The sequence below is a fragment of the Lampetra planeri genome, unplaced genomic scaffold, assembly GCF_965212315.1.
Source record: "Lampetra planeri unplaced genomic scaffold, kcLamPlan1.2.h2 scaffold_203, whole genome shotgun sequence".
Classification (NCBI taxonomy): Eukaryota; Metazoa; Chordata; class Hyperoartia; order Petromyzontiformes; family Petromyzontidae; genus Lampetra; species Lampetra planeri.
This window is the reverse complement of record NW_027614786.1, coordinates 118794-129302: the sequence shown is the minus strand read 5'-3', so window position 1 is coordinate 129302 and position 10509 is coordinate 118794. Positions and strand designations below refer to the sequence as shown.

General features: G+C 56.3%; 2 long non-coding RNA genes across 2 annotated transcripts; both read right to left on the bottom strand.

Annotated features, from left to right (window-relative positions):
- Positions 1–6: 6 nt before the first annotated feature.
- Positions 7–4308, bottom strand: LOC144740299 (uncharacterized). The gene is made up of 3 exons (XR_013589612.1): positions 4170–4308; positions 499–795; positions 7–418 (listed from the first exon to the last, which is right to left on the bottom strand). It is a non-coding gene; the product is annotated as an uncharacterized LOC144740299 (long non-coding RNA).
- A 252-nt stretch (positions 4309–4560) lies between these two features.
- LOC144740301 (uncharacterized) lies at positions 4561–10197 on the bottom strand. The gene is made up of 3 exons (XR_013589613.1): positions 9914–10197; positions 5475–5841; positions 4561–4624 (listed from the first exon to the last, which is right to left on the bottom strand). It is a non-coding gene; the product is annotated as an uncharacterized LOC144740301 (long non-coding RNA).
- Positions 10198–10509: the final 312 nt, after the last annotated feature.

Below are 10509 nucleotides of genomic sequence, written 5' to 3'. Positions count from 1 at the left end.
CTCACTCACCACACTCACCACTCACTCACCACTCACTCACCACTCACTCACCACACACACACCACACTCACCACACACACACCACACTCACCACACACTCACCACACACTCACCACTCACTCACCACACACACACCACACACACCACACACACCACACTCACCACACTCACCACTCACTCACCACTCACTCACCACTCACTCACCACTCACTCACCACTCACTCACCCACCACACACTCACCACTCACTCACCACTCACTCACCACTCACTCACCACTCACTCACCACACTCACTCACCACACTCACTCACCACTCACTCACCACACTCACCACTCACTCACCACACTCACCGAGGGAGCCACGCTGCACAGCGGGTAGTGAGGGGAGCTGAACACCACTCACTCACCACACTCACCACTCACTCACCACTCACTCACCACACTCACCACTCACTCACCACTCACTCACCACTCACTCACCACACACTCACCACTCACCACACTCACCACTCACTCACCACTCACTCACCACTCACTCACCACACACTCACCACTCACTCACCACTTACTCACCACAGTCACTCACCACACTCACTCACCACTCACTCACCACACTCACCACTCACTCACCACACTCACCGAGGGAGCCACGCTGCACAGCGGGTAGTGAGGGGAGCTGAACACCACGGAACAGGCCGGCAGCGTCTGGGCACCGGCACAGCCGGGGATGTGGTGGCCGGCACAAAGCTGCACCGCGTGGGGCGTCACCGTGGTGACCGGGTAGGACACGGCCACCTGCAGACAGAGACACAAAGATAGACACACACAGATACAGATAGACACACACAGATAGACACAGAGTGATAGACACACACATAGATAGACACACACACAGATAGACACACACAGATACAGCGCATCGCCAGTAGTGAACCTTTGGTTCCTAGGGTGTTTCGGCCTTTCATACTATACACCCTCCCCAAAGGCGGCCAGCGACAGGGTGATCAATCCTACGCTTGCGTCCCATTCCCAATTAGTCATAGGAATTGCCTTGTTGTTGATAGCCAACATCCCATGGGACTATGCATGGCAGGGGCGTCCTCCTCCCTGAGTCAAGCATTGTTGACTGCATACCTCCTGGCCCTCTCACTTTGGGGCCCAGCTGGGGTCTTTCCTCTTCATCCAGAGCCACTGACTGCTGCCTTCTGCCGCCTCCGATACAGCTCTGATTGCCGAACGCTGGCTCTGGCCCTTAATTCCCAGGTCTCTAAGCAGTCTGGTTGTAGATGTTGCCACAAAACCTCTGCAGCCCACCTCCACTGGTCGGACTTCTGTGTTCCAGCCATGATGCCGTGCTTCGGCAGCTAGATCGGCATAGCGCAGATGTTTTCGCTCATAAGCCTCATCTACCGAGTCCTCCCAGGGTACTGTGAGCTCAATGATGAAGACCTTCTTGAGCGAACGGGACCAGAGCACCATGTCAGGTCTTAGGGTGGTGGTTGCGATCTCCGGAGGAAACACAAGTTGCCGGCCAATGTCAGCTAGCATTTTCCAGTCGCGGGCCAAGCGCAGCTGGTCTCGCTCTATTGGTGTAGAGCCGCTCTTCGGTGGTTTAGCCCCTTCGCGGACAAAGGTCGTCCGTAAGGGGTGTGATGCTGCTGGGGGTGGTAGGGAGTTGGTGGCAGCTCGCTTGTCCTCCAGGGCGGACGCAAGGTTTTTAAGGACTTGGTTGTGACGCCAAGTGTAGCGTCCTTGGGTGAGGCTTGTTTTACACCCTGTGAGGATGTGCCTGAGGTTGGCTGGCATGGAACAGAGGGCACAGTCCGGATCTTCACCATACCATTGGTGGAGATTAACTGGTGTTGGAAGGACGTCACATGTTGCTCTGATGGAAAAGCTCAAGCGCCTCGCTTCCATGGCCCACAGATCCTTCCAGCTGATCTTCCTCTTCTCCACACTGTCCCATCGAGTCCACTGTCCTTGTTTGGCAAGAGAGACTGCCTTGGCCCACCTTGCAGCCTCCTCCTGATGGCGTACTTCCTGCACTACCATCTTCCGCCGCTCTGGTGTAGTGGCCTTACTCCAAGCAGCATGGCTAGTTAGCCCAAGGCCTCCTCTCCCTTGCTGAACATGACCCACAATGTCAGCATGTCTGAGGGCTGCTGTTGCTTCCTGGACTGCTTTTCCTGGCCTCCATTTGCGCCCAGTTGCCAAGGTCGGCGCGTTGTTGCTCACCACTGGGTCTCGAGATTCATTCAGTGTCATCTTGAGCCTGGTTTTTGCACACTTGAATTCCTCAGTTAGACTGGTGAGGGGCAGCTTGAGGACACCATCTCCATAGAGGCCTATGGTGGTAAGGCATCGTGGAACTCCGAGCCACTTCTTTAAGTAGCCTGTGACTCCTCTTTCCATCTTCTCCACTGTTGAGATTGGAACCTCATACACTGCTAGGGGCCACAACACCCGGGGTAGGAGACCAAACTGCAGACACCAGGCCTTTAACTTTCCAGGTAGCTGGGTGTTGTCGATGGACTGTAGGCTACTACTGATGTCTTTGCGCAGCTGTTGCACCTGGTCTGGCCCATGGATTCCAATCACTCCAGACCAGGTTCCAGCATCATGACCAACTCGGGAATTAAAGTCACCCAACAAGATGACTCTGTCCCGAGGGGCCACTTTAGCCAGCACCTGTGACAGGTCATAGAAGGCATCTGACTCATCGGCCTTGCCTGCATCCCTCCACGGATGTTCGTCTTCGGTGGGGGCATAAGTAACCCAGACCACCACTCCTCGCCTCCGGTTGATGGGAAGGCGAGCCCAGAGTAGCCTGGGGCTTACAGCTTCCCACACCTCACCGCCACGCTCCCACGCCCCCTTCATTCTTTTGTTCAGAAGAAGAGCCACTCCCTGTTGTTTGGCAGTCTCCTACCCCGAGTAGAGGACTGTCCACCCCTCATGGTGGCAGGAGCCAGAGCCGATCCACCGGACCTCCTGAATGCCACAGAGATCCAGGCGGTACCGGTCCAGCTCCCGACAGAGGAGTGGCAGCCTCTCCTCCACAGTGAGCGTTCGAACATTCCACGTGGCCACCCCCAGTGGCTTTTTACCGTTTCTGGAGTGCCGAGGGTAAAGATTCAGTCTCCTGGCTCCGCCAAATGGGGTTTGATCAGGAAACGTCATAGACGCCTGTCCCCCCCGGGGCCTCCAGCACAAGCTTCGCTAGATATTTATCCCGTGTGCTTTAGCCGCCCGGCGCTCCGCTCGTTGTTGTGAGCGTCGCTCCTCCGCCCTCCGTTGTCGTCGCTGGAGGGCGACTGCCTCCAACTGCCCAGTAGCGTCCTTCACGAGCCTCCTCCTCCACAGAGGCCGATCTTGACACCGCTGGTACCAGTCATCGGCAAGTCCACTCAGCTCCACGTCCTCCTGTACCACATCATTCCATCTCTTCTCTAGCCCGTGCCGCGCCCGTTTAGCCCCCTCGATCCGGCCGAACAAAAGCTGTTTAGGCATGCGGTGGCTGGGCATGCGGGCTACATGACCCAGCCACACACAGACAGACAGACACACACACAGACACACACACACAGACGCACACACACACAGACACACACACAGACAGACAAACACTCACACACACAGACACACATACATACAGACACACTCACACACACAGACACACATACAGACACACTCACACACATACAGACACACTCACACACAGACACACACTCACACACATACAGACACACTCACACAGACACACACTCACACACAGACACACACACACAGACACACACTCACAGACACACACACAGACACACTCACACACATACACACACTCACACACATTCACACACACACTCACACACAGACACACACACAGACACACACAGACACAGACACACACACAGACAGACACAGACACACACTCACAGACACACACACAGACACACAGACAGACACACACACAGACACACTCACACACACAATCACACTCACACACAGACACACACACTCACAGACACACACACACACTCACACAGACGCACACAGACACAGAGACACACACAGACACACACACACACACTGACACACACACACAGACACACACACATACATACAGACACACAGACACACACACAGACACACACAGACACACACACACTCACCTGCTCATGCATGTCGATCAGAACGGGGGGCTGCTGCTGCTGCTGCCCCCCACCTCCCCCCCCTCCTCCCCCTCCTCCCCCCCCGTGGTGATGGTGGTGGTGGTGGGGGGCTCCGTGGAGCAGCCGGGCAGCCATTGGGTGATGGAAGCTGTGGGGGTGGGGGGGGGTGGTGGTGGTGGTGGTGGGGGTGGTGGTGGGGCGGGTGGTGGGGGGGGTGGTGGGGTGGGTGGTGGGGGTGGGGATGGTGGTGGGGGTCCTCACCCCCGGAGCCCCCCCCCCACTCCTCCTCCTCCGCCCCCCCCCACCGGCCCCCCCTCGTCTGAGAGCCCCCCCCCACCGCCGACCAGGGGAGAGAAGCGGGGTGGGGGTGGGAGGGGTGGAGGGGGGGGGAGGGGGGTGGGGGTGGAGGGGGGGGTAGGCGGTCCCTGCGACCTCGCTGCCTACGCACGGGGGGGCTGGTGGTGGCGGTGGTGGTGGTGGTGGCACAACAACCGCAACAACAAACACAACGTTAACCACAATGACGTTAATCACCATCACGTAACCGCAGCGTTAACCACAACATTAACTACAATCACGTAACCACAACAACAACCACAACGTTCACAACAACAACCATGTTAACCACCATCACATCACCAACATCAAATAGCCACAATCTCCACAACGTTGACCACCATCATGTAACCCCAACATTAACCACCATTACGGTGGAGGTGGCGGTAGTGGTGGTTGTGGTGGTGGTGAATGTGGTGGCGGCGGCGGTTATGGTGGAGGTCGTGGTGGCGGTGATAGTGGTGGTGGCTGTGGTGGTGGCTGTGGTGGTGACGGTTGTTTTGGTGGTGGCTTTGGTGGTGGTTGTGGTGGTGGTGGATGCTGTGGTGGTGGTTGTGGTGGTGGATGCTGTGGTGGTGGTTGTGGTGGTGGATGCTGTGGTGGTGGTTGTGGTGGCGGATGCTGTGGTGGTGGTTGTGGTGGCGGTTGCGGTGGTGGTGGATGCTGTGGTGGTTGTGGTGGTGGATGCTGTGGTGGTGGTTGTGGTGGTGGCGGTTGCGGTGGTGGTGGATGCTGTGGTGGTGGAGGTGGTGGCAGTAGTGACGGTGGTGGTTGTGGAAAAATGCTGGCGTTGTTGCCATTGTGGTGTCGCTGTTGTTGTTGCTGTGGTTGTTGTTGTGGTTGTTGTGGTTGTTGCTGTTGCTGTGGTTGTTGCTGTGATTGTTGTGGTAGTGGTTGTGGTTGCTGCTGTAATTGTTGTGGTAGTGTTTGCTGTGGTTGTTGTGGTTGTGTTGTTGTTGTTGCTGCTACCTGCGACGGTTGCGTGTGGGTGGACTGCACCTGGCACCGCCCCCACCAGCCCCCAACGCAGCAACCCCCCCACTGAAGTGGCGGGCCGGGTGCCCGTTGTGGTTGTGGGGGTTGTGGTGGTGGTTGTTGTTGTTGTGGTTGTTGTTGTTGCTGTTGTTGTTGTTGGGATTGCGCAGAGTCGGCCCCCGCCGGTTGCTTGGGCCGTCCCAGGGCTGCATCGGGGCCTCCTCCTCTTCCTCACCACCTCCTCACCACCACCACCTCACCACCACCACCACCTCACCACCACCACACCTCCTCACCACACCCCCACGCGGCTCGCCCAGTGGTACAGTCCGGCAGCCCCCACCACCCCACCCTGCTGCTGCTGGGGAGAGGCACGAGGGGGGGGGGGGGGTTAGTCCACTCGGGGTGGGGGGGGAGGGGTGTCTGGGCGAGTCCATGTGGGGAGGGGGCGGGGGTTTGGGGGGGTGGGGCGGGGGGTGGGGGGGGTCACCTGGGCGAGTCCACTTGGAGTGGGGGGGGTGGGGGGGTGGGGGGGGGTGAGGTGGGGGGAGACCACCTGGGTTAGTCCACTCGGGGTGGGGGGCGGGGGGATTTGGGGGGGGTGGGGGGGGGGTCACCTGGGCGAGTCCACTTGGAGTGGGGGGGTGGGGGGGGGTGGAGAGCGGGGGGGGGTGGGGGGGGGTGGGGGGGGTGGGGGGGGGTCACCTGGGCGAGTCCATGTGGGGAGGGGGCGGGGGGTGGGTGAGGGTGGGTGAGGGGGGGTGGGGGGGGGCAGGAGGGAGGGGTCACCTGGGCGAGTCCACTTGGAGTGGGGGGGTGAGGGGGGGTGGGTGGGGGTGATCACCTGGGCAAGTCCATGTGGGGGGGGGTGGGGGGGTTAGTTCAGAGACACAGACAAATGTACCCCGTGTAGAACATGCAGTGGTGGTGCTCTAGACTGGGTCTAAGTGGTGGTGGTCTAAGTGGTGGTGCTCTAGACTGGGTCTGGGTTGTGGTGGTCTAAGTGGTGGTGGTATAGGCTGAGTCTAAGTGGTGGTGGTCTAAGTGGTGGTGGTCTAAGTGGTGGTGGTCTAAGTGGTGGTGGTCTGAGTGGTGGTGGTCTGAGTGGTGGTGGTCTGAGTGGTGGTGGTCTGAGTGGTGGTGGTCTAAGTGGTGGTGGTCTAAGTGGTGGTGGTCTAAGTGGTGGTGGTCTAAGTGGTGGTGGTCTGAGTGGTGGTGGTCTAAGTGGTGGTGGTCTGAGTGGTGGTGGTCTGAGTGGTGGTGGTCTAAGTGGTGGTGGTCTAAGTGGTGGTGGTCTGAGTGGTGGTGGTCTAAGTGGTGGTGGTCTGAGTGGTGGTGGTCTAGACTGAGTCTAAGTGGTGGTGGTCTAAGTGGTGGTGGTCTAAGTGGTGGTGGTCTAAGTGGTGGTGGTCTAAGTGGTGGTGGTCTAGGCTGAGTCTGGGTTGTGGTGGTCTAAGTGGTGGTGGTCTGAGTGGTGGTGGTCTGAGTGGTGGTGGTCTAAGTGGTGGTGGTCTAAGTGGTGGTGGTCTAAGTGGTGGTGGTCTAAGTGGTGGTGGTCTAAGTGGTGGTGGTCTAGGCTGAGTCTAAGTGGTGGTGGTCTAAGTGGTAGTGGTCTAAGTGGTGGTGGTCTAAGTGGTGGTGGTCTAGGCTGGGTCTAAGTGGTGACTCTAGACCCACAACCACGACAACCACAACAACCACAACAACCATCACAATAGCCACTACTACTACAGTCACCACAACCACCACTACCACCACCAAAAGAACACTGACCACCACTACAATCACAAGAGCCCTAGCCACCACTACTCCCACCATAACAACCACCACTAGAACAATAACAACCATCACCACCATCACCACCATCACCACCAGAACAATAACCACCACCATCACCACCACCATCACCACCAGAACAATAACCACCACCACCATCACCACCACCACCATCACCACCAGAACAATAACCACCACCACCATCACCACCACCATCACCACCATCATCACCACCACCACCATCACCACCATCACCACCAGAACAATAACAACAACCATCACCACCATCACCACCGTCACCATCACCACCATCACCACCACCAGAACAATAACAACCACCACCACCATCACCACCAGAACAATAACAACCACCATCACCACCATCACCACCATCACCACCACCAGAACAATAACAACCACCACCACCATCACCACCAGAACAATAACAACCACCATCACCACCATCACCACCATCCATCACCACCAGAACAATAACAACCACCATCACCACAACAACCACCACCATCACCACCACAACAACCACAACTATAATCACTACCACCATAACCACCACAATAACCACCACTACAGCCACCACTACCACCATAACCACCACAACAACCACCACCATAACCATAACAACCACCACAACAACTACCACCATAACCACCACAACAACCACCACCACAACCACCACTACCGCCACCACCGCCACTACCACCACCACCACAGCCTCATCAACAACACAACAGTGGCAGCAGTATCGATGAGTTGTAGTAGCCATTATCGATGGTGATTACAGTAATAGTAGTGATGTCATCGATGAGTAGTGGTGGTGATCGATAGCAGTCGTGGAATCGATGATGAGTAGTAGTGATGATGATGATGAGTAATATCGATCATGAGTAGTAGTCGTATAGATGACCGGTAGTATTGATGAGTAGTAGCAGCATCGATGAGTAGTAGTAGTGATGGTGGAATCGATGAGTGGTAGTGGTGGTGGTGTTGGTGGTAATGTTGTTGGTTAGTGGTGATAGTGGTGGGTAGTGGTGGTGGTAGTGGTGGTGGTTGTTGGTGGTGGTAGTGGTGGTGTTATTGTTGTTAGTGGTAGTGGTGGTGGTTGGTGGTGGTAGTGGTGGTGGTGTTGGTAGTGTTGGTGGTGGTTGTTAGTGGTGGTAGTGGTGGTGGTAGTGTTGTTGGTTAGTGGTGGTAGTGGTGGTGGTTGTTGGTGGTGGTTGTTGTTGGTAGAATAGGTAGTGGTGGTAGTGGTGGTTGTTGGTGGTTGTTGGTGGTGGTAGTGTTGTTAGTGGTGGTGGTTGTTGTGGTTAGTAGTGGTGGAAGTGGTGGTGGTAGTGGTTGTTGTTGTTGGTGGTTGTTGTTAGTGGTGGTGGTTGTTGTTAGTGGTGGTGTTGTTGTTGATAGTAGTGGTTAGTGGTAGTGGTGGTTGTTGTTAGTGGTAGTGGTACTGGTTGTTGTTGGTGGTGGTAGTGGTGGTGGTTAGTGGTGGTGGTTGTTAGTGGTGGTGGTAGTGGTAATGGTTGTTGTTGGTGGTGGTGGTTGTCGTTGTTGGTGGTGGTAGTGGTGGTGGTACTGGTTGTTAGTGGTGGTACTGGTTGTTGTTAGTGGTTGTTACTGGTTGTTAGTAGTGGTACTGGTGGTTGTTGTTGTTGTTGGTGGTTGTTGTTGGTGGTGATGTTAGTGGTAGTACTGGTACTGATTGTTGTTGTTGGTGGTGCTGGTTGTTGTTAGTGGTAGTAGTAGTAGTGGTACTGGTTGTTGTTGGTGGTTGTTGTTGTTAGTAGTGCTACTGGTGGAACTGATTGTTGTTGGTGGTGGTGGTACTGGTAGTGGTTGTTGTTGGGGGTGGTAGTAGTGGTAGTGGTAGTTGGTAGTACTGGTTGGTGGTGGTGGTGCTAGTGGTGGTGGTGGTGGTTGTTGTTGTTAGTGGTAGTAGTGGTAGTGGTGTTAGTGGTACTGATTGTTGTTGGTGGTGCTAGTGGTGGTGGTGGTGGTTGTTGTTGTTAGTGGTAGTAGTGGTAGTGGTGTTAGTGGTACTGGTTGTTGTTGGTGGTGGTGCTGGTTGTTGTTAGTAGTGGTACTGATTGTTGTTGGTGGTGATAGTAGTGGTAGTACTGGTAGTGGTTGTTGTTGGTGGTGGTGGTTGTGGTGGTACTGATTGTTGTTAGTAGTGGTGATTGTTGTTGGTGGTGCTAGCGGTGGTGGTTGTTGTTGTTAGTAGCGGTACTGATTGTTGTTGGTGGTGCTAGTGGTGGTGGTTGTTGTTGTTAGTGGTACTGATTGTTGTTGGTGGTGCTAGTGGTGGTGGTTGTTGTTGTTAGTAGTGCTGATTGTTGTTGGTGGTGCTAGTGGTGGTGGTTGTTGTTGTTAGTAGTGCTGATTGTTGTTGGTGGTGGTGGTAGTAGTAGTGGTACTGATTGTTGTTGGTGGTGGTGGTAGTAGTAGTGGTACTGATTGTTGTTGGTGGTGGTGGTAGTAGTAGTGGTACTGATTGTTGTTGGTGGTGGTGGTAGTAGTAGTGGTACTGATTGTTGTTGGTGGTGGTGGTGGTAGTAGTAGTGGTACTGATTGTTGTTGGTGGTGGTGGTGGTGGTTGTACTGGTACTGATTGTTGTTGCTGCTGCTGCTGGTCTCCTCACACAAAGGCCGCTCCTCCGCCCGTCTCCCCCTCTCCTCCTCCCAGTCGCCGCTCAGTCGCCCGCAGCAGCAGCGGCAGCAGCAACAACCCGCGTCCGCCCTCGTCTCTCCCTCCTCCTCCTCACCGCCGCCGCTCACCGCTCCAACCTTGGCCTACTACTCCACTCGCCTCACGATTCGCGGTTCCGCTCCCACAGATCTCACCGCTCGACGTCGTCGGGAGGCGGGGGGCGGGAAGGAGGCAACGGACGATAAAGGCGACGCCCCTAATGCGCGGTGACGTCATCACGCACGCTGAGGGTGCGTGGTGACGTCATCACGCACGCTGAGGGAGCGTGCGTGGTGACGTCACCGCGCACGCTGGGGATGTGCGCGGTGACGTCACCGCGCAATCACCCTCCCTCCCCCACCCTCTCACGTCACCCGAGGACGTCAACACGCACCCAGCACCCCGCGTGCGTGGTGACGTCACCGCGCACGCTGAGGGAGCGTGGTGACGTCATCACGCACGCTGAGGGAGCGTGCGTGGTGACGTCACCGCGCGCGCTGGGGATGTGCGCGGTGACGTCACCACGCAATCACCCTCCCTCCCCCACCC